The sequence below is a fragment of the Patagioenas fasciata genome, chromosome 3, assembly GCF_037038585.1.
Source record: "Patagioenas fasciata isolate bPatFas1 chromosome 3, bPatFas1.hap1, whole genome shotgun sequence".
In the NCBI taxonomy this organism is placed as follows: domain Eukaryota; kingdom Metazoa; phylum Chordata; class Aves; order Columbiformes; family Columbidae; genus Patagioenas; species Patagioenas fasciata.
In genome coordinates, this window is record NC_092522.1 from 33,410,152 (window position 1) to 33,432,236 (window position 22,085).

The window sequence follows — 22,085 nt, forward strand, 5'->3', positions numbered from 1 at the left end:
TAACCTTCCTGTCACAATCAGGCAAAACAAAAGGTTTTGTAGGTGGTGGTTACAGACCGACATGTCCAATGGACTTTAGCTGCTGTGATAACCTAGTACTGTACCATTGTATCTACATATTTAAAATGTGTAATTTATCAATTGAAACATACCCTTCAATACATGTGCCATAAAAGAAAAGAGCAAGGGCAATTATGTAATAGTATAGTGTTTGTCTGACGTGCCTTAAATCCCCATATTGTTATTCCTCACTGAATAACAAATGCAAAATCCCTGTTAGCAATGTTTTCCGTTTTACCAGTTTTATATTAGCTGCCTCCTTAAAAATTGCTAATCTAGATACTACATTAGTAGGATGTCAGTCAAACTGCAATCCACAGTGAAGCCTTCTTCATATACCAATTTAAATCATTCATGGTCCTTTCTTTGGCATTATTCAAAAGATCATAATAATTTTCTTGTGCCCACAGCACAAAAAAATCAATTATTTCCCCACAAAGACTTGAAAGTACTTAGCGAGTGCTGTAAGAAAAGCTGAGGGTTATATCAAATTGAAATTGCACTCATTACACACAACACAATTAGTTGCCACTAGTCTGGCCGGTGCTTTAATTCTGAATGGCATATCTTTATTATTACAGAAACAAGCATGCAAATGGCATTGTTCAGGATTTGCAGAAATCAATAGGATATAGTGCTGTGTGTTTGGTGGCCACTGTCACTCAGTCTGCTGTGGATTTGAGATAATGTGTGTATTTGAATTAATGAAGGGAACGTGAGACATCATAAGTGACACCCAAATAAAAGAAATGGGTACATGATATTTGTAATTATTCTACTTGTGTTTTTGTTGTAAATACTTGTGCTTTTTGTTTTTTAATCAAAGGATTAATTGCATTTTAATAAGGCATTATGATTTTCAGAGCTTTAGTTAATTAAAACTTGTAGTATATAATTATGAAGTGATGCTGAGATTTGTCTAAAGATCACCCATACATTTAGAATATGTATATTTTTCCTTATTAAGCAGTTCCTACATTTTGAGGGGAGGATGAATTATATTAAATGTTTGAAAGATGATGGCAATTCCAAATGGATTTCTATAAATGTCAGCTAGGAATGTAGATTATGTTGTTGGACAAATTAAAGTGGAGGAACTACTGGGGTTGGAAACACTCTTTGGCTGTAGTGCTGGAACATTCATTTGCACAAATGTTAGCTTTCAGCCGCAACAGTAAGAACAGATGTATTTGTTCAATGTATCATATCATTCCGCCCATTAGGTCCCACTGAAATTGCTGCAGTTTGAAACTCTGAGTACAAGCCATAAATAGTTACTGGTGGTGTGTGGTAAAGATTATTTTTCATGTGACAAAAGGATTTTAAAAGGAGGGAGAAGGTAGGTGTGCATGCGTGTGTGTGTGTGTGTGTACAGACAACTTTATGTATCGACTTGTTTCCTGAATTGATGAATATTCCTGGTACAAAGCTTTAATCACTCAGAATCTAATCTGAGAGATACATATGTATATATAAAGACTGCTTCCTGTGGGAGTATATTATGTACGGATTGATAGACTAATTGCTAGATAGATAAAACAGAGTTAGAGCAAATCAGTATTAGAAAGTTAGAATCTTAATGTGATGAATGAAGCTTTCCTACAGCAGTACTTAAAAAAAATCCTGTTATTCTATTCCTTTTGTAAGTATACATTGAAAATATTTTTTTTTAATATATAGAGAGGAAAATATTACTTTGCTGTTGAATGGTGAGGTGTTGTTTTGGGTTTTGTTTTGTTTTTTTATTTCATGTCAACTATAAAATGAAATACATGTTTATGCAGAATAGTCCAGTACAGTCATATGTTCCTATCACATGGAGCCATGAACTAGAAAGGGTTTCTAATGTTCTCTCTTGAAGGAAGGGTCTTAAATTAGACCTCAGCATTTCCTGCTTGAAAGCTTGGTTCTTGCAATGCACAAATATTTATTTATTTGTTGTGCCCTTGCTTGCAGATACTTCTTGAGACAAACCCACTCAAGAGTTTAAAATGTTCCAAGTGAGGTGGGGAGACGAAGCCTGCAGAGAGGGCAAAAGAAAGAACAAGAATTTTCAAAAATTTACGTTGACTTCAGCACTCAGAACAGGATTTATTAGGTATCTATAAATGGATTTTAAGTAGGATTTTCCCATGTTTTCTCCCAAAGCTGATTTAAAATCTAATATTATTAGATTGGTCACAGCCTTCATATTTTAACTGTCAAACCCAAAGCCTGAAAGGTGATTCATTCAAAGCCTGCTAAAATATTTGCTCAGCAGCACAATAGTGTGTGATGGAAAATAAACTCCTCTAGAGCATCTCACCCTATCAGCCATGGCCTGCAGCAGGAAAAGAATGAGGGAAGGTCAGTCAATTATGTGTGGTAATCACCGTAAGCATATTATCTGAGACACAGATGTCTTCCCTGACCCCACACGACATAGCTATTAACCCCACAGTAGTATAAAAATGGGGAGGAGGAGGAGCCGGTCCCCTAGGTAAACCAGACCTTTTCAGTCAGGGCTTGTCCAGCAAGCTCGGCAGAGTCGTGGTGACGAGGGTGCTGGTGTGGGGAGCTGGCCCCGCGGGCAGCACGGCCACCTCTCCCTTTCAGAGACCTTTCTATAGACCTAGTCATGTGAGATAAATAGTTGCATCATCGGAAAAATGAGACTGGCAAATTGATGCGTGAGATATTTTGGGAGTGTAAACAGGCCTGGAATGCCAGGCGCTGCCCATGTTTTTACAGAAACAACTTTTGTGTTCCAGAGTACACTTACACAGTTGATGTATTAGTGCTGATAAAGTATAATACCACTATCATGCAATCATCTAATGCTTCTAGAAAACAGAGATGATTTTCTCATTACACTGAGTAATGTGCTGATTACCACATACAGCTCCTTTTGAGTTCAAGTTCCTTCTGTATTTACTTCAGAAAAATGATCAGCTGCTTATTCAAGTGAAAGGAATTTTTTCATTGTGATTGTTCAAACACATCATGTAAGCAAAGCAGATTTTTAAACTGACTATTTAAACTGTTGAAGGTACATTCAAAAGTTTGCATGTAAAATTTGGTTTCCATGTGGGAAACATGCATTAGTAAGAGATGCAACATCCCTCGCCAGCTCTAAGCTTTCTAACCGAGCATCAACCCTGAGAGTAGGTCTGTTTATTTCTTGTAGCCTTTCAAAAATATTTTCTTTAGGTGACACTTTTGTTAGCTTTTGGGGGGTCGTTTTGGATTTTTCTACCAAAAAGATGAGTGAACATTAAGCAATGTAACCTATTGTGATTGCTGCACAACATACAGCGCAAAAGAGTCCATGACCAACCAGATTTGTGTTTTCTTTCCTTTTTAAATAATTGATTTTAATGGCGTTACGGTCTTGTGGCATCCTTGTAACTGAGATCAGACTGGGCCCAGTGAATACCAGAGCATTAGGGGAACTCTTTGCTCATGAGATTTGCCACAAAACATAGCAGAGGAATCCCTGAATTTCATTTTTGACAAAAGGAATTATTAAAAGATATTCTCTTTGATACTGTCTCCTTTCCCATGGATAATCACTATGTGAGTGAACATTTGCATGCATTGCTGAGCCACGGGTTGCAGACAAGGAAGGTGGTGGGTTGAGCACTGGGATAAGCCTAACCAGCAGACTCTCAGGAAAGGAAAATCTATTAGAGATATGGGATTTAGTCGTGGTGTAGAGACAGCATCGGTTGCCTTTGCCACCGACCTAAAGGGATGACCTGAAAGTGGATGGAAAGATTGATGGAGATGACTCACTGGGATAGCTGGGCTGAAGGGAGGTGTGGCTGGTTCCCATCACAGCCACTGCTGACCAAATTCAGCTGGAGTCCAAAGAAGAGATTTGGGCTATCCTCCCCATGAGTAAATCCCCTGTAGGGGTCTCAACTATGTGGAAAGACACCACTTGCACTTGGTTCTATTATTGTGGTCAGTCTTGAATTTTCGTCCTTTTATATTCCCTTATTAAACTTCCATCCTTTTGTCATTTTAGCCCTATGTCTAAATGTTGCTAAGTAACCTTCTGTGTCAAATACTTTTTCTGCCAGGAGAGAATCTTGCATCAGTCACCTATTGTGACTGCCAGATTAGATGCCATAATGTGCTCGACATGGGACTGCGCTTTACTTCTATCTGGAAACTGCAGCTGATACAAGATTTGGCAGACTACTTGTTAAGCAGCATCTTTTCCTTGAGCGTATTAAATCAGCCCTGAACAACTTGCACAGTTTGTTTACTGGTCCCTGGGCTGATTTTTTAAATGCTGGAGATTTAAGGGTTTGTTTTATTTTACCTTTTAGCTCTAAAGCCTACCTGTTTGAGTGAGCAACTCTGCTGAAAAACAGATTGCTCTGTTTGCAAACAGTGAAACCTGTAAGTTGAGACCTTACCTCTGAAAGGGAATGAGCAGTGCATACCTGGACCTTTAGAAAGCTGTGGTCTCTACGAGGTTCTTTTATCATGTTTTCTGCGGGGCCAAATAAAAGCCAGATTCTGAAGATCACTTGCGTAAGTAGAAATCGAGAGTAATGCTATTTAAATAATATGTAATTAGGCTAGAGTGAATGAGAATGGGAGTTGGTCCCAATTGATTACATATTTCAGGTCAGCTGAAATAATGGAACAGCCTTTTCTGTCTCAGCTTAATGCAGTGGTTCTGAAGAGTTCATCGCCTGCTCTTGGCTGTCTTTCCTATTTCCAGCTGATAAATCATCTTTAATGTTTCCTAATATTACTTTTCCATGTAAACACTTGTTATAGTTCTATGTGACAACAAGGAGGGTGTAAAGTGGGGGGTGGGGGTGGGAGGTGGGCAGGCAATAATTTCACTGACACAGAAATTACTCTAAAAATGCATTAATGTGTCTTAAGTATAATTGACATACTTTGAAATATATATTGCCTATGGGCAATATTAGATTTTACTAACAAAAACTAGAGGTAGGCAGAACTCCCATAGCATCATTCCTGGATACATATTAGATAGTAGTGATGGTTTCAATTGATATATTTGTAAAACATATTCAAATTCCACATGTAGAAATCGCACATTTTATTCAGTCTTGTTTTGTCAGTTAACCTTTTCTTATGTGATGGTTTGTTTTTCTAGAGGAAATATTTTCTAAAACTCATAGTGATTTTAATACACAATTTACCATGTTAATACTTGTCACTTATCACATGCTCTTCAGTTTCTCTTTGTTGATTTTCTGTTAACCTTATATGTCACAGTAAAAGCAAAGCATTTTTCATAAGGCTGTGGGAAGTCAGAATTTAAATTCATTTTTCTTAGCCGAATTTTGTCCTAATTATAAATAATCATGGCCAGTAAAATAATTAAAAGAAAGAGAAAGAAAAAGAGAAAGAGAAAGAGGAGAAGGAGAAGGAGAAGGAGAAGGAGAAGGAGAAGGAGAAGGAGAAGGAGAAGGAGAAGGAGAAGGAGAAGGAGAAGGAAAAAGAAAAGTAAAAGGAAAAGGAAAAAGGAAAAGGAAAAAGGAAACTAACTTACACTGTGGTTTTATCATTGGCCTAAAACTTCTCCTGAATAATGAGAACAATCTGAGAATTTTTCAGTTTTATTCATCCAAGATAAACTATAGCTGTTTTACATGCCAAGGAGCCCCAAAGTACCAATTTCTCCATCATATAGAAGGAAAATATATCTCTATATACTTGGTTGCAGGGAGACCAATCATTTGCACATGATGGCTCAGGCATGAGAAACTGCACATATGAGTTGCATTCAGTACACATCTGAGCACTTCACCTGCACGCTGCAGACCATTCCAGCTGCCGCACTGCTGGTAGCACTGGAAAGCTTCATATAACTGCAGCTGAAAAAAACATCAAACGTGGTATCCTGCCACTCTCACCATTGCACTATTTTGAAAGGCCATACAGAGATACGTCAGGTCTGGCTTGCTGACAAATAAGCTGCATCTTCACCTGCCTTTTTTTTAAATGTGGTTTGGGCTTCCAAATAATTTAGTTGCTTTTATAGACTGATGTAGCTCTACATGTCAAGAGATGAAAATAGATATTTTCCATTTAATGCTACAGTGTGATGATGAAAAGGTTTTATGCAGATTACAGTGGTGTTTGCAAGAAGTTTCCAAACACCAAAGAGGAGATCACTTTCATATGTTGGGGTTTTTTTGTATTGGATCCTGCAGGAGATAGAAAGTATTTTATAGATGGCATGTCCCAAATCAACCCCAAAGTTGATTTGGCTACACCTACAGTGTATCTAGGAATTTTGTTTCTGCAATTTGGTGTTTACAATTTTACAAAAGGACTGAGAACCTTTGGGAAATTCATGGATAGTTACTAAACACAGAGGTCTGTATTTAGACGAGGTTAAATATAGGTATAAATTCAGAAATATGTCTTTGCATCAATCCAAATTTTCTCTGTATTAAACATTTCTGCCTACATCTGTCAAATTATTTGAGTCAAAATATATTTTCAGTGAGCCTTTAAGTTAAAGGGTAAAAGGGTTAAGTTGCTGTCATAACAGCTCTGTGCTGCACCTTCCATTTTTATGAGAACATCTCAACTGTGTTCCTGTCTGTGACCATCCATTTTAGGAAGAAAAGTATAAGATTTTGATTGTGAGTCAGACTCAAAGTACACAATTTTTTTCTATGGAAGCATTGTTCCACTATTAGCCAAAAAAGCATTTCAAATGAAGTGGATACAAAACGTCGTCCACCTTAAAGGAAAAAAAAAATCAGTTTTTTTTATGTGGCTCATTTGGGGTTTAAGAAATATACTGACAAAAGAAATTGTATTGTTCTGCCTGATAAGAAGTACGGACTGGAGTACCTCCAGTTAATAACAGACCTCCGAGATTCTAGGTCATTTTCCTCTTTGCCTGCTAGAAGTTAGACAGAAACAGTGAACTGGGAAACTTCAAGTTCTAACACAAAATGAGACAAGAAAAACAAAATACTCACTTCCAGGACTGTTGAGTGCCCAGTGAAGGCAGAGACTGTTTACTACTTTTGAAGAGGTCTTCAGTAATAGCTACAGAGGACATGAAGGAAAAGTCTGGAAGAGAAAGCGTAGAACAAGGAATCATAGTTTTGCTCCCCTGTTTCCCATCTGATGTTGTCCAAGAGACAGTGAATTGGATGCTAGTCCTGCAAGCTCGTGAGTGAAGCTGTACAAAGAGACTGTCCTCGGACCTTGATTTTGGGTCTTAAATGTCAAGGTAATGAGCATTTTGTGGAAGATCCTCAATAGTTTTTACAGACCTCTGTTGTACTTAAAATCTTGCAGAATACTGCTCCCAGAGCTCTGGGTGACTAAATCTTCTTTGTCACAAATATCACTTGTTGCTGTCATCCAGGTCTGATTAAAACCCTCGTGTCATGTTTTTTGCACTAGTGATGCACACATGCTGGGCTTAATATACCATAGGGTACAAGTGCCAACATGGTGTTCTTGCGGGCTAGTGTATCTGCCACCTTGTCCCATCATGGATTCTCACCTCATCCTGCTCAATCACTGCACCCTTTTGCTGTTACTATAACCTCCCTGCTACCTTCTTCTCTTAATCTTGCTCCATGCCCCCAACTGCATCAGCTCTTCTTCTCCATCAGGCGTTCAGACTCAGCCTTCAGTCTTCCCACGTTTCTTTTCCAAGTACTTTGCACACACTGAAGATGCAACTTAGAAGAGTGTCACTGATACTCACATCTCCCATCTCCTTTTCTGATATTTGTCATGCACATCCAGTCACCTCCCCAGGTGCCACTTGTACAGCTGCTCCCTCCCCTATGGATGCCTTTCCTTCTCTATCTCTTTGACCTGACTCAACTGCAAAGACATGCAGCAAAACAACTGGTTGGCTTTTTTTCTCCTCTGCCTTTAGCAAACCCTGGATCAGCTCTCCTAATCCCTACAAAGGTTACATCCTTTACCCTTTTCCCACAAAGCACTACTCCTTTCTGACCTCTTACTTTCTACATTCCCCTCTGTGACAAGCACCTCTTCTTGTTAACAGCTTTAGGCAAAAAACAGTCCTTTTACCTCGAGGAAAAAAATAATCAAACTGAACCTGGAGAAAAAATTGCAGACATTTCTGTTTGAAATATTTTTATGCTAGAAAATCACAAATTTATATTTCTATTCCTGATATATTTTCTTCAATCATTGCCACATTTCAGTTTATCTGCCTCAATAGGGATGACAATCCCTTTTGAAGACGTTTTATCTTCGGCTTTGACTTAACGTGGCCAGAAGTGGGCTCTTCTCTTCTGTACTCTGACTCTACTTTGACTCCTGGTTTTGGTTACAATGACCAACATTGTCATCATCCCTGTGATTTTAGACCAATTAACCTGCCATTTTTTCCCTCCAAGATAGGGGCCAAACTCATCTTTGTTTTTGTACTAAAACAAGGAAATATGGTCTTTCTTGCCCTTAAACTTACATCATCTCTCCTTGATACAGACAGAAAAACAGCCCTAATCATGCCCATTAGTCTAAGGAGTCAGTCTTGCTTGCTTCTCCTCTCTTATGCCTTTCCATTACTCTCACCTTCAGGTCTACCAAGAAGCTGCCTTGCCTCCTAGCTGTCGCTAGCCTGCACCCCATTCCTGGTTATTAGCCTATATGGACATCACTATTTGTTTTTAACACAAATAACACCTGGTGGGCCTATTTGTAAGGCTCTCTAATTCTTCAGCCCGTTCTTCAAAAGCTATATGTACTGCAGCAATGACCTCTGGAAATACCTTGGGGTTGTAGTTGGCCTGTGTGTTGCCTGAATAATTTGACTGTAAGTCCCCTGGGTCAGGGATGCACTGCCTTGAGCTGTGTGTAGCACCGCCTCTGTGGGCTCTGAATCCCAGCCAAAGCCTCTGTGTAGCACTACAGAAAACCCACTGGCTCATACCCTCAGTCTCAGTGCTGTGCATTCTGGAAATCCCCTGTGTTTTCATCCATACTACTCACCCTCTTTCCCATACTTAATGACGTATCTTTCTCAGGCAAGGACAAGGCTCCTTTAAATGCATGAACCTGCAAAAATCTTATGTATGAGATGTGTATGTCACATATGTTCTGTGGAACTTTCACAGTCATTATGTTTATCTTGATTTAGTGATATATTTTTCTTCAAGAAAACAGGAGCTCCAGGACAGAGACAGACTCTGGCAGCTGTAAGAAATCATTACTTTCCCATTTGGCTAATGATATAATCCACTGTGGTTGCAAGTCTTGCTTTCCTCTTTAGATGATGTCAACATTTCCATGAGCTACATGTGTTGTATTTGTAAGTGGTACTTAGAAATATGTGTTCTGTAATCTCCTCCTTATGCCTGATACTTTACACATGTATTTATCTACAAAGTGTGGTGACATTAGCTTGCTAATTTTGCCAGTGTACTGTACCAGCGAGAGCATGAGAGACTCAGAAGAATATTTAAACTGGCAAGGAGGGAATTATTGACATTAGCTAGGAGCACTTTATGAGACCCTGTTTTGGAATGTCATTTGTTAGAAAATCTTTACTGCTGAAAGTCATCCATCTTTCCCAGATGGACCTGCAAACCTTGCAGAAACCTCTTTTCCCAAATCCCATTCATTGCCAGTGGCCGAAAGTACTCGCCTATTCACATTTGTAAATTAAATATACAGATATTATTCCTTGAGAAGAAGTAGAGTGTGCAAATGGTATGATAAAGTATGGTTTTCTTGGCTGCTGAATGGACTTCAGTGGTGAAAAAAACACTCATTTGCCACAATTCCACCTACATGCCCCTGTGTATCCACAGAACTCCGTTTTTCTTTATTAACTAGTCTGTATGCACAATATTCATGTGGTGAAGATCCTCAGCAAGAGCTCATACTACCCATGTAAGTGTTTTTTTTTAAAGACTCAAGCTCTTACCTCTCAAAATTACATTCATATGGCATTGTTCAATATGTAAGGCTGACTACTATAGAAAGCAACAACGGGTTACAATGCACTAATTTTATCCCACTTTGACTTTGAAAATATAATCGGTACTTATAAAATTGTAAATACTACAGAATCATGCTAGTAGGATTATTCTTAAATGGAAGTGGTAATATCTCAAGCAAAATAGCTTTGCTAGTCCTAACTGGCTCCTGTTATCACCATTATCAGAGAAGATATACCTCTGGTAACAAAAATGTGATGGTGTATAAATTAATATATGCAAGAGAGCCAAGATTTAAGGAGGTGTGTTTTTTATCTTACAATGAACTTTTTTCTTCTGAGTGCCACAGTTAGAGTAATAAGTGAGAGCTCTTACGTCCAGTGGCCAAGTCTCATCTGGTTAATGAAATGGTAGCCTGATAAAATATACGTAACTACCCATTTTGGCAGTACACTATTCCTCTCTGCATTAGGCAACAAACCACAATCACTCTCGATGCATTATGTGTTTATAATATTACCTATAAGTGCCTATTGTAAATAAGTTGTTAGATTAACAAGCACAGCATATAAAGTATCATTATAAAGTAATCATTCAATCAACCACTCAATCAGAATCATCACAGGGTTGTTTCTTTCCATATGTAAGACAATGCCTGAACCGAGGAATTTTTTTCCTCAGATTGTCCTATAGAATCTATTTTTGTATATCACTATTCTGTATGTTAAATTGCCAACTGCAAGAAACTGCAACAAGAACATCATGGTGGCTTGGACATGTTTTGCGGGGAGCAAGAGCTCCACAGCAGTGTTTGATTTGGACTGCTCATCAATGGCAGTCTGAATCATTTCTATCATGTCCTGTTTCACCAAGTTTTCAGCAGGTGTGTTTCAGACTGCTGCAGCCTGCTCCTGCTGGCCTGAAAGTTGTGTGCCCTCCATATGCTGAAGGTGTTGTGCCAGCACCATGGCAGAGCATCCAAAGCCAGAAACTCACCCCGGGAGTCCCATCAAATCTAATTGCACACAGCCAAAGCTTTCTGGACTCTGCAGGGATTCATCTCATCCTCATCAAGATGACACTGTGCTGACTTTGGGGCTATCACGGCATCAGTTGTAGGAGCATGGCAGCCTCACAAGGAAAACAAAGGAAAAAGGTAACCTGTAGCCTCCACCTGCCTTCAGGAGGGCACCTTTGCAAATGAAAGCAAGTGAACATAGACCTCATTTCTCTTTCATAGCCCAGTAGGCACCAGGTCAGCAAGACAGTGGTGGCCTTGCCCCTCACTGCCTGCTGAAATAACGCTCTGCTTAAGCCTAATGCCTTAGCACAGCAGCAACAGATCTTAACGTCCCTCTGTTCCCAAAGAACTAAACGGCTACATCTAGACATTGCCCCTTCTATAAATGTCTTCTGAAGTGCAATTTAGCTAGTTTGTAAGCTGTCTGGGATGACAGATTCATTAAGTACATATAGAGTTTGTGAAATGAGCCCTAGTCCTGGCGTGATCTACTTCACACTCATGGAAATTATAGTAGCAGTGGAAGTGATAACAGAAGAAAGTAAGAATTCATCCATTAGCAAGATGGGTAAGATGAGGCAACTGAAAAGATTGTGTAGAAAAATGCACACAGCCTCAGAGCTTTTTATATTCTGCCATGTAAGTTAGAGTAACATGTAACAATAGAAGTTCTCAATTCAGGATGTTGAGTCTAAGATCTTTTGTTACTGATAGAAAATGACCTAGCTTTTGTTATGGAACAAGGTATAACTGAGATGTGTTTAGGTGAGATGGAAGGATTTGTTTTGGTGTAACTAATACAACGTAAGAGGACAATGTGCATGAGAGGGTTCTGCTGGCATGGATGAGTAGTTTAAGTCTTTGGCTTTCATCTCATTTTAAATGGAGTTGGTTACCAGCTCAAAAAAACAGTCTGCTAGAAGATGCTGATTAAGTAGGTAAGTCCTGGAAGAGTACTAGGGTGAGACAGATCTGCCAGACAGCATCTGTTTTGACGGTTCACGCTCAGTATTTAATAGAATACTGAGTCGTCCAAAACGCCTTGAGGTAAAATAAATTGTTGCCAGCAGCTGCTCTCTTGCTGGTTTAGTACATCTTAATAGCGATCTTTTGTCCTCGGCTGCAAGGTGATTCCTAAACATGTCTTCCGAGGTTTTGTTCGCAAAATGGCAATCAGTAATTTATACAGTAAGTGTTTACATTATTTACAACAATAGAGAGCACTGGCAATAGAATTACCGTGTGAAAACTAACTAGTTATATCATAAAGGCACAATTTGTTGAATAGGCAAATTACAGTGTCTATACCCTCTGCAAAATCCTGATGAGTGGATTTATTTGGGTTGGTGGACATCTGGTTAATCCTAGCTGTCTTCACTTGGCTGCTGATGTGAATTCCTCACATTGCGAGGAAATTTCTTGTTAGCTGTTAGCTAAAACCAATGAGATCTGACTGAGCTCTCCGTGCATGTGGAAGGCAGCCAGGGTGTTGTTTGGAGAACACACGTGAGGGGCTTCCTGAGCACTTCTCAGCTGTTGTCTGCTCCTGGTGCTCTGGGTACAGGCAAAAGCTCTATGCCATAGCTGATAGGGAGGTTCATGACTTTCTGGGTGGAGACTGCCAAGTCTCTTCACCTTGATACAAACGTTTCAAATAGCTGTCTGATGCTTGCTTTATGAGAGAGGTATTTGGTGCCTATTCTAGTACTAAGTCTCTAGTACTAGAAATATATGTCTGCTTTGGGGCTGGAATGTGAAAGGAGAAGTGTTGAAAGTGAGCAGAACATCTTGGACGCTTTGATTCCTCAGTATTCCTGAACTTTGTCTTTCAGGGTGGTGACCTGGATGTGGCCTAGGTGGGACATTTTTTCCCTGCATGTGCATTGCTGCTCTACTGATGAAGATCCACTAGAATAAGATTAGATCTCATAGCTGTTTTCATTACTGAGGGTCACAAGGTGTTGAGCAGAGGTGTATGGAATTGTATTTCTTTCTCTTCAACGTCTAAAAAATGGTAATCTTGGATAAATAACTTCCCTTTCTTGAGATATTTTATATGTGTGGGATAGCAAAGGTTCTGTGTTTGTTCGAAATCTGTGAGAGCTCATAACAAAAAGAAAAATGAAGTTAAAAGCTTTCAATGTGCTTATCAATCTTTATCATATGACTTTACTTCAAGTATCCAAAGAATGTGGCTGAGGATCTCTTCACAGCCTAAAAAGTCTGGATTAGAGATGAGTCATTCTGAGAAATCTGATGTAACAACCACAAATTGGGGGAAGCAATTGGAAGGGCTGACTACTGTTATGTCATTCCACTTGACTGAGTGCATTTGTTTGTTTATCATTCACATTTGCAGGATGCAAGGTCCCCACCATGTTGAAAATGTGAAATATTTTTCTGTCATTCAGTAAAAAAATCCCTAGCAACACTTACTTTAAAATGTTACTGATAGCTGAGTTGAGAGTTTAGAAATTTACTGGTGCAACTATTTCCTGAATATTACTAGACATCTCTGTGCAAAATATGGAGTTGAGACTGACAGTCTGATGGACCCAAGCCAATTTATTGGTCTTAACTATCATAAACACTTGCTAAATCTGTACCTATTATCTTGGTCTACATTAGTGAAACACTTGTATCTACGACATGCTCCAGGAAAGCAGCATGCTCTAGGTATACTCTGGTTATATTTAATAACCAGGAGTCCTTGGGCACAAAGTATGCACAGAAATCCTAGAATTTCAATAAGAATTTGGGAATTTTTGTTCTATTTCACTTATGACCATTAAGTAAGTGCTCTCCAGACCATGTGTAATAGCCATTAGCCCATAAATGACTGAATGTTTAAAACCCATAAGGATTTGAAAGCACTCAATACCTCTTAGAGTGTGTTCAGCCTTTAGCTGAATCAGATTACTGAAGTAGGAAAAGACATGTATTCTTTATTTCATGGTTCTTTGGGAATGTCATTTTTCCCAGCAATCTCATTGTAGTTGACCAAATATGGGGATGGAGGAAGGTAATTCAATAACTTAAATTAATTATTTTATCTATTCTGTCCTTTCAAGACACACATTTCTCTCATGTGTGAAAAAAAAAAAAAAAACAAAAAACAATTGTATAGCCAACCTAGATAAATCTTGAGTCTTTAAGGTTCTTCTGAGCATGCTCTGCCAAGACCTGACTGTCAGAGGTGCTCAGCACATGCCAAGATCACATCTCACGTTTATAGAAAACAGATGGTACTTAAGAAATGACATGCATGTACATGAAAAGTAACAAGTCACCTATTTGCAGTGTAGTTCATTTGGACATAAATAAATAAAACAATAAAAAACCTGATGGAGATTTATAATGTTTATAAAGTAACTAATTCTATGCATAGCAGAATTTGTTAATATGAGCAATTATATCACACTTACTGGGTTTATAAATACATATATATATATGAAGAAAAGTCCTTGTAAATATCCTTTGTGTTATCTCAGAATTATTGGCCAGGTAGAAGGTTACAGTAGAACACAAAATCATCTTCTTGTCTGAATTATTGTCACCATGGAACAAATTGGAAAAAAAATTATTTTGTGTCAACCAGTCGCACCCCACTGCACACATGGATGTCTCCTGAAGCCATCAAGATAGTATCTGAGCATGTAATCATAGCTGGAACAGTAAGGAATCCTCTTTTTCTGCAACAACCAAACAGCACATTGAGCCCACAAAGACATGACTAACATTGTCACTCTCAGCTAAAGTTAGAAAGAAGATTTCTGCCTTATGGCCTTTGAGATATCTTTTTTTTTTTTTTCTAATGTGCAAGCAGGAAATTTTGGAGACAACATTCTAAATAACTTGTGTAGCTAAGGTTAAAACCACCAGCTTTGCAAGTCACTTGAAATTCCGAAACAGAATCAAAGTAAGCTGAAATTATGTTCAAGTATTTCTAGGTTTATACAACTGTTCATCCTCTGTTTTGTTTTGTTTTGTTTTGTTTTGTTTTTCCCAATCTTCTTCCTGTGCTGAGGATTATGAATTTAATCGTGCTTAATATATTTGTCATACTAAAAAAATAATTGCTTCAACCAAATTATCTGACCATATATATTTTGTTCCGAATTCCCTGTATTGTATAATTATCATATATAAATACTAGCTTGTGTTTCTAACTGTAAAGCTCTGTTTCAAGGAAATCCAAGTAGCTTTCTTTTAAAGGCTTTATCATGCAAGATGCTTCGAGCACCAAACAATCTGCAATGGGTGCTCAGCTCCACACAGAAATGCACAGTTGCTGACAGCATCCTTGGTTCAAGGTGAAGTAAAATCAAAAAAGCAAGAACTCCCAAAGACTTCACTAAGCTTCAAATCTAAACCCGGGCTCTTGGTAGGTGATCCAACAAGGTAATGTGCTATTTGCAAACCACCGAAAGTGTAAGTCCTTACTGTACCTGCAGTTTCTCAGGTGGAGAAAGTAACCAACAAGTAATCCTCGGTCTTAAGGAATAGCACTTTGGGTCAGTTTGGGAATTTTCAGTGACTTGCAAAGCTTTTAATTTCAATGTCTATTACACATCAGGGTTATTCTAGGAAAATGGTGGAACTGTGCAAAATATTCATTTTCCAACACTTTTAATGCTCAGAGTTAAATACACGCTTTAGGGATCTCTGGAAAATTAGTATCTTAAAAATTACTCTGGACTGCTCGGAAATCCCTGATACTGCCTTCCTACCTGCACTGAATCCTGATCCTGAGACACAACAAGAAACTGTGTTCTCCAAACTGACTTGGGGGGTTGGGTGGTGAGGGTTGAGAAAGAAGTTTTTCCCCTGAAATTTTCTAGGTCAGATGGATTCTGTTTGCCATTGTCCTGAAGAGGAGTTCCTGTCCTGGCAGGTTATTTATTCATATGAAGCTTTTTAACATCAATTGTAGAAAGCTCTGTAAAAAAATACCAGAACGCAAAATAACAAGAAGGCTTTACCTAAGGAGTATTTATTTACGCTTCCATCAGCAGCCTTTTGTTACCCTGAAGCACCAAAGCTACTATACATTTTGATTTTAGAGTATTTTTTTAATTCAATAAATTTGTCATTTCAGTCAATTTTGTTTAAAAAAAAAAAGAAAGAGAAAAAAGCCAACACAGCTAGGAGAGATAACTGTGCCTTTGGTTTCAACATGTTTTCTTGTTTATGGATCAAACTATAATATAAAATGCTGTGGTTTAGTTCTTCTACTTTTAAAGGTGAGCTGAACATATTCTGCATTGCAAGAAGTCTATGAGTACTTACTTTTGACCATGGAACAAACAAACGGGTTTTTTTTACTAAATGGTCATTTTCCAGAAAACACATCGAAGTGCAATTTATCCAGTTTACAAAAACACTATATCATTTCTGTGTTTAGCATTATGTTCATGGATGGATGACTCTTCTACAACAGAATATAGTATTTACTGTACAGGCAACGGATTTTCTACACTGCCTGGCTACCAGTAACTAAGAAAGAAGATGAACTGTGCACGATTCTAATGGATCCTAGTCTATTAGTACACTGCAGTTTTATTTCAGAATAAACTGGCTGGAAGCGCAGGGAAAGAGCATTACTTTGTTGATTTGAGTGACCTCTTGCTGCCCAGAATCTGGGTCTTATCTATTCTGGGCATTTATGAAGCTGAATGAATTATTTGCCACTTCTGTTTAAATATGATTCTTGCTAGACTGATTCAGGGCCAGATTTTCAAAACCCTGTTGCTAGGAACATTGCTGAATAGCCAAAGGGAGAGGGAAACGTAGCTGCAGTGGCTCTGGGACAAGGCAGGAATCAGAGAGTGGTTTGACTGGTTTGATGCATGGGATTTACTTCTAGAAAGGAAATTACCCACTAACAAAAGCAGTGGCCTGCAGTGGTCCACTATAGCCTACCACAAGCGTTGAAATTATTTTGCCATTAATGTAGCCAGAAACAAGTGGGACTTAACACTTACACCAAGACACAGACTAGATCCACATCACCCTTAATATGCTGAATGTAGCATCATATAGACCAAAATTAGCCTTTGGTGCAATTTCTGACACAGCCAACTGACTGTAATTTGTAGCCTCTGCCTACAATTAACACCTCAACTGCTTCTGAGACTGGTAGACCACGGCAGTGGAGACAAGCTGCATCTAAATGTTACTGAACTCTAATGTCCAGCTTTCTTCAGGGAACAGCTGCACAAAAACTTTCTTACTCCATTTATACTGGTAAATTGCTTGGATTTGATAAGTGTATCTGAGTCACTAGTAACTGTTGTCTTGATTTTAACGACTATAAGTGTTTTTAATACCAAACAAGGAAAAATTCAGTTGTGTAGTTTGATATTTTGGGGGATTTTTTGCTGCAAATATCGTGAAACAGAACATTGTAGATCAAAGAAAGGAAGCCACAGGATTTTTCAAGATCCCTAGCGGTGCCCATCCTCAGCTTTCCTAGCAACTCGGGTGCTAGATGCAGATATAAGACTTTGACACATGCACTGGAAGGGACTCCCACCATCTCCACACCCATGGCCATGTAGAAAGAAACACACATCAGAAGGCTAATGAATTATGCATAGTTTTTAGAAGGACTATACCTGTATTGTGGCTTCATGAAAAATACTTGGGTTTTGAACAAGGTTTTTAATTTTGTGATACAACTATTAGTTCTTTAATATCTTGTGATATTTTTCACCACAGTTACAAGGAATTGGACCAAGCTGGTTGGACAAGATTGTGCAGCCTTATACAAATAGCAAAACTGAAGGTCATATGAAGTGTTGCTACCAAAAGCAGTTCACTGAGCAGTAGAGAGTCAGTAGTAATTTAATTAGCTGCTTATAGCAGTCATAGCATGAAAAGCCAGCTGTGTAACTGCACTCTTCACAATTTCCAGCAGATATGTAGCACCAAAACACACCCAAATGTATTTTTCAGGACTGTGAAGTCTTAAGGCATTTTTTTGCCTTTAGTAACATGAATTGTAAACTGCACAGAGGATAGGCTAATGACCATGTGCCTCTGTGATATTGCATACACTTGTGATGTTGGATTGACAAAAAGAAATAGAGGTGTGGACATAATGTAGGCTTTTTGCTGTTATGGAAATGGAAATCACAAAATAGCTATAGTCCCTCACCCCATGGAAGTGTTTTTGTGAGGTTTTGAACATACGCATGTTCCCCATAGTGAGGCAGTGGGAAAGCAGGTGATCATCATTGTAAGAACTGAAGGAGGGTAGCAATATTCCTTCCTGTCCTTGTTTCTTAATAGTATGACTTTAAGAGCCAAAGAGGATTGTAGTGGGGTATGCTGCTGTTGTGGCATATATAACAATAATAAACATCTTCAAGAAGAGAAGGGGTTTAGGGTTTTTTTCCCAAAAACTAGCAGATTAGTGTCCACTTATTGACAATTGCAGTCTCATGTCAGCTCCAACACAGGCCCAAACTGACCTTGTGCTAAACATACAACTTGCATAGTTTGCTCTTCTCCTTTGGATACCTCTCAGTGATAAAAATAATATTGCCCCTCACGACCCCACAGACACCACTCAGTACTGGGGAGCTGGAACTGTCACCACTGACCACGAGTGATTCATGAGTGTGCAGCTTGTTTTTAGAACTAATTAATTATGTCATGGAAAGCAGATTTATTCTTCCCCCCTTCCAGCCCCCACCTTCCCCAATCTTTGCTAATCTTGCTTTCTGGATAACAGGGGGAAAATGAGGAAGGTGTTTAGCAGCCTCAGTTGTCTCTGTGATTCAAATCACAGAATGAAGCCAGACAGCAAAACAAGTGCAGATCAGGCAAAGACTGCCTGCTCTGCAAGAATCAGTTTCAAATATTAGCTGGATTTTTTTTTTTTCTGTTGCAATTAACTAAGAAAAATATTTCAAAGCTATATAATTAAAGGCCAGCATTTTATTAGGGTTTAAAATAGTCTTTATGAAATCTACTCCTGCCACTGGTAATTACAATGTACATCTTAATATACCTCTGCTAGGCCTGAGCTGGAGATAACAGTCCTGTGTGTATTGCATTTGGCTTGTGCATAGAAGGTAAAATCCTTTATCTTATCTCAATCTCCACACAACAACCAGCCTCTCTTCCAATTCAGCCCTAATCTTCTTAGTAAATAATACTGATATTTTTCACCATAACAAAAATGGAGCTGCCAGATTCAGACTGATAACACCTCTCATTTACACACCATTCTCTGTCAAAATCTGCCTGATTTTTCTTAATCTCTTTAACTCATCAAAAAATACTTTTTTACATTCAGCCATGGTAAGTTCCTTGCTACCCAATAATATTATTATAAATAAATCCGTTGACTACAGCTGTCTCTTTGGACAGATATTGGAACTCCTCTCTTTCCTGGCTCATTCCCTTGAAAGATGACAAATTATTGTTGTCCAATTTAATTTTGCTGTAAAGTTTGGTATTGTAACAAAATTACTTGAAAGTAGTGTTTAGCTGAGAGCATGCCCAAAAGGTTTTTTCTTTTTTTTCCTGCGGGATGTCATCTCAGTTCACTTCTCTTGAGAACGCTGTCTTTACACTCCCATCCTTTCCTTTGCAATGGCTTATCCTTAAAACAAAGGAAATGATAACCTAAGTCCTTGGATTTTTATAGCCCATTAATTATCTCTGTATGATTTCTTAAATTGGAAAAAAAGAAAAGAATGGCAGAGAATGGCAGGAAAAAAACTGGATAGCAGGATTTCTGCTTACAGTCATTGAATGGAAATAAATACTTAAATGTGACTATTTTGCTATTTTTACCTGCCACACAAGTGACAGAGACATTTGGGGTACCTGTCCTGAAATGGCAAACTGTCCAGACAAGCAGACACTAGACTCAGTCATTTTACACCAAAACTGCTTTCATCCACTGCCATGAGCAAGGTATCATGCCAGTAAATTTTATGTCAAACTTCCCATATCAGAGAAAACGATCTGAAAATCTATAGCAGAATATGGCCCAGAATTGCCAAGTATTACAGCTGGAAGTAATAGGTATTTGTCTTCTGTAGAGCCTGTGGACCTGAAATGCTGATTCCGTCCCTAGGTAGAATTCTGCAGGTTACATTTTAGAATATGGCAAAAGGGAGGTTGTTCCATTAACTTTTTGTGGGTGTTTCAGGGTCATTTTTACACCACTCTTTCTTATTAAAGTTTGCAGAACTTTTTTCAGATGCATGGCTAAAGGCGTTCATTACAAAATAATAAGATCATATTTTGAGGCTTGAAACCTTACTGACATGCTTCCAAAGTGCTAACTTGGCTCTTTTAATAGCAAATCACCTGAGAGCGTCACTATCCATGTCAGGAATAGGGAAAAGAGGAACCACGTTGTTTAGATAATCTCCCGTCTTTATACCAAACTGAGAAAGGTAAGAACTTGTGATATCAGTGACTACAAAACTGGCATCTTACGAGGCTGGTGGGGAGTGAGATGTGTGGTCAGCACGAGATGTGGGGCATTGGTCTTGGCCAATACACAACCACTGACAGGGCTCCAAAACAGGTCCATGATTGTTGTATACTGGCACTGTATTTAGCTCACACATTAGGACTTTTCTCACATCTAGTGCTATGCTGGCCTTCTTTCACTTGCTCTGCACAAGAAATAGAGAGCGCAGCTGAGAAGCAGGGCAAATACATTGGAAATCACAGGCAGGACGTGATTTCTGCTGCTATTATTGCTACTGCAACTACGAGTATTACTACCATTACTGTCTTTGCTACTCATTCAATCACAAACGTGTGCTAGAGTGCCAGGATTCCCAGTTAGGAGGCACCGTATGAAACTGGGACAAACAGAAGATCCCTCCTTGATGGACTAACATTTAAGTCAAAATGTTATACACACTAACGGGACAAGTTCCCTGAAAGATGTACACAGGTCCCTGTGATCTGACCAGTTGTCAGTACAGACTACTGTTAATATCTATCACACAGGAAACCAAACAGACCAGAGTCTTCCTAAAGACTTGAAGAACATGTGTGTCCTGAATATGAGTTAAAGTAAACGGTTTACGTTGGCTTGTTTTTTTGTTCTGTTTCGCGTTTTTTGTTTGGTTTTGCGTTTTATGTTTGGTTGGTTTGGTTTTGTTTTTTCCTAGTGACATCCTTGGTATTTATATGTATCCCTGACAGCACACTTGTTGGTTTACCCTCTATTTTCCTTATCATTTTGTTTAGCCCTCCTTTGCACTTGGTCTAGTTTTAATGAATCTTGCCTGAGACTGTGCAGCAGGATTGTGTCAGTGCTTATGGCAGGGTCTCACCAGAGACCTCTACAATGGAGCTAGTCCTCTTCTATTCACCTAAAATATACCTCCTGATGCATCCCTTATGTGCCCTTTTATACTGCAGTATCTCACTGGTCACTTTCAGCTGTGTTGTAACCAACAACTAACCTACTAACCTGGGATCCCCCTTTAGCTCAGCCTTTACTGATTCCTAATTTTTGTTATTAGTTTCCAAATGCATTATCTTCATCTGAGGATAAGTGACTAGTTTCATTATCTTCAAAATACTGCTTTACATTCCTATTACACCTGTCCTTACTATCATCCATCCTTTTTCTGAATGGTATCCTTCTCTCCTGTGTATTGATAGTACCACCGTATGTAGTATCACCACATTCTTAGTATTCGTGTCATGGTCTTAAATTAAATAAGAAGATCAGTCCCAAGACTGATCCATAAAGAATTCCACTGCTAACTGGTAACCCTCCTGATATTTTTCTTTTCAACACTATCTTTTGCTGTTGTTCCTTAAGACATTCTTTTACCTGTCTCTCAATTCCTCTACTAATCCCTATCTTCTCCAGCTTAACAAATAATTTCCTATGTGGCACCATGCCATAGGCTTTACCGAAGTCTAGATAGATGAGATCAACCCCATTTCCTTTGTCTCGAAAATCAGCTATCTTATCAAAGCAGCTATTAAGTTAGTCTGCCTAGATCTCCCTTCTTATACTATATTTCCTACTGCAGTGTATCAAACATTTCCTTCACCTCCATGTCTTTCTTTATCTGTTCCTC

General features: G+C 38.7%; 1 long non-coding RNA gene across 9 annotated transcripts in view; it reads left to right on the top strand.

Annotated features, from left to right (window-relative positions):
- Positions 1–22,085, top strand: part of LOC139827538 (uncharacterized) — a 46,371-nt gene that overhangs the window by 23,829 nt on the left and 457 nt on the right. For 6 of the 9 annotated variants that reach the window (XR_011738231.1, XR_011738223.1, XR_011738227.1 and 3 more), the window contains 2 exons: positions 1,284–1,399; positions 2,017–2,158. The exons of the other annotated variants lie outside the window; for them this stretch is intronic. This is a non-coding gene — a long non-coding RNA (uncharacterized lncRNA). The remainder of the gene's footprint in view (positions 1–1,283; positions 1,400–2,016; positions 2,159–22,085) is intronic. 9 annotated transcript variants of the gene reach the window in all.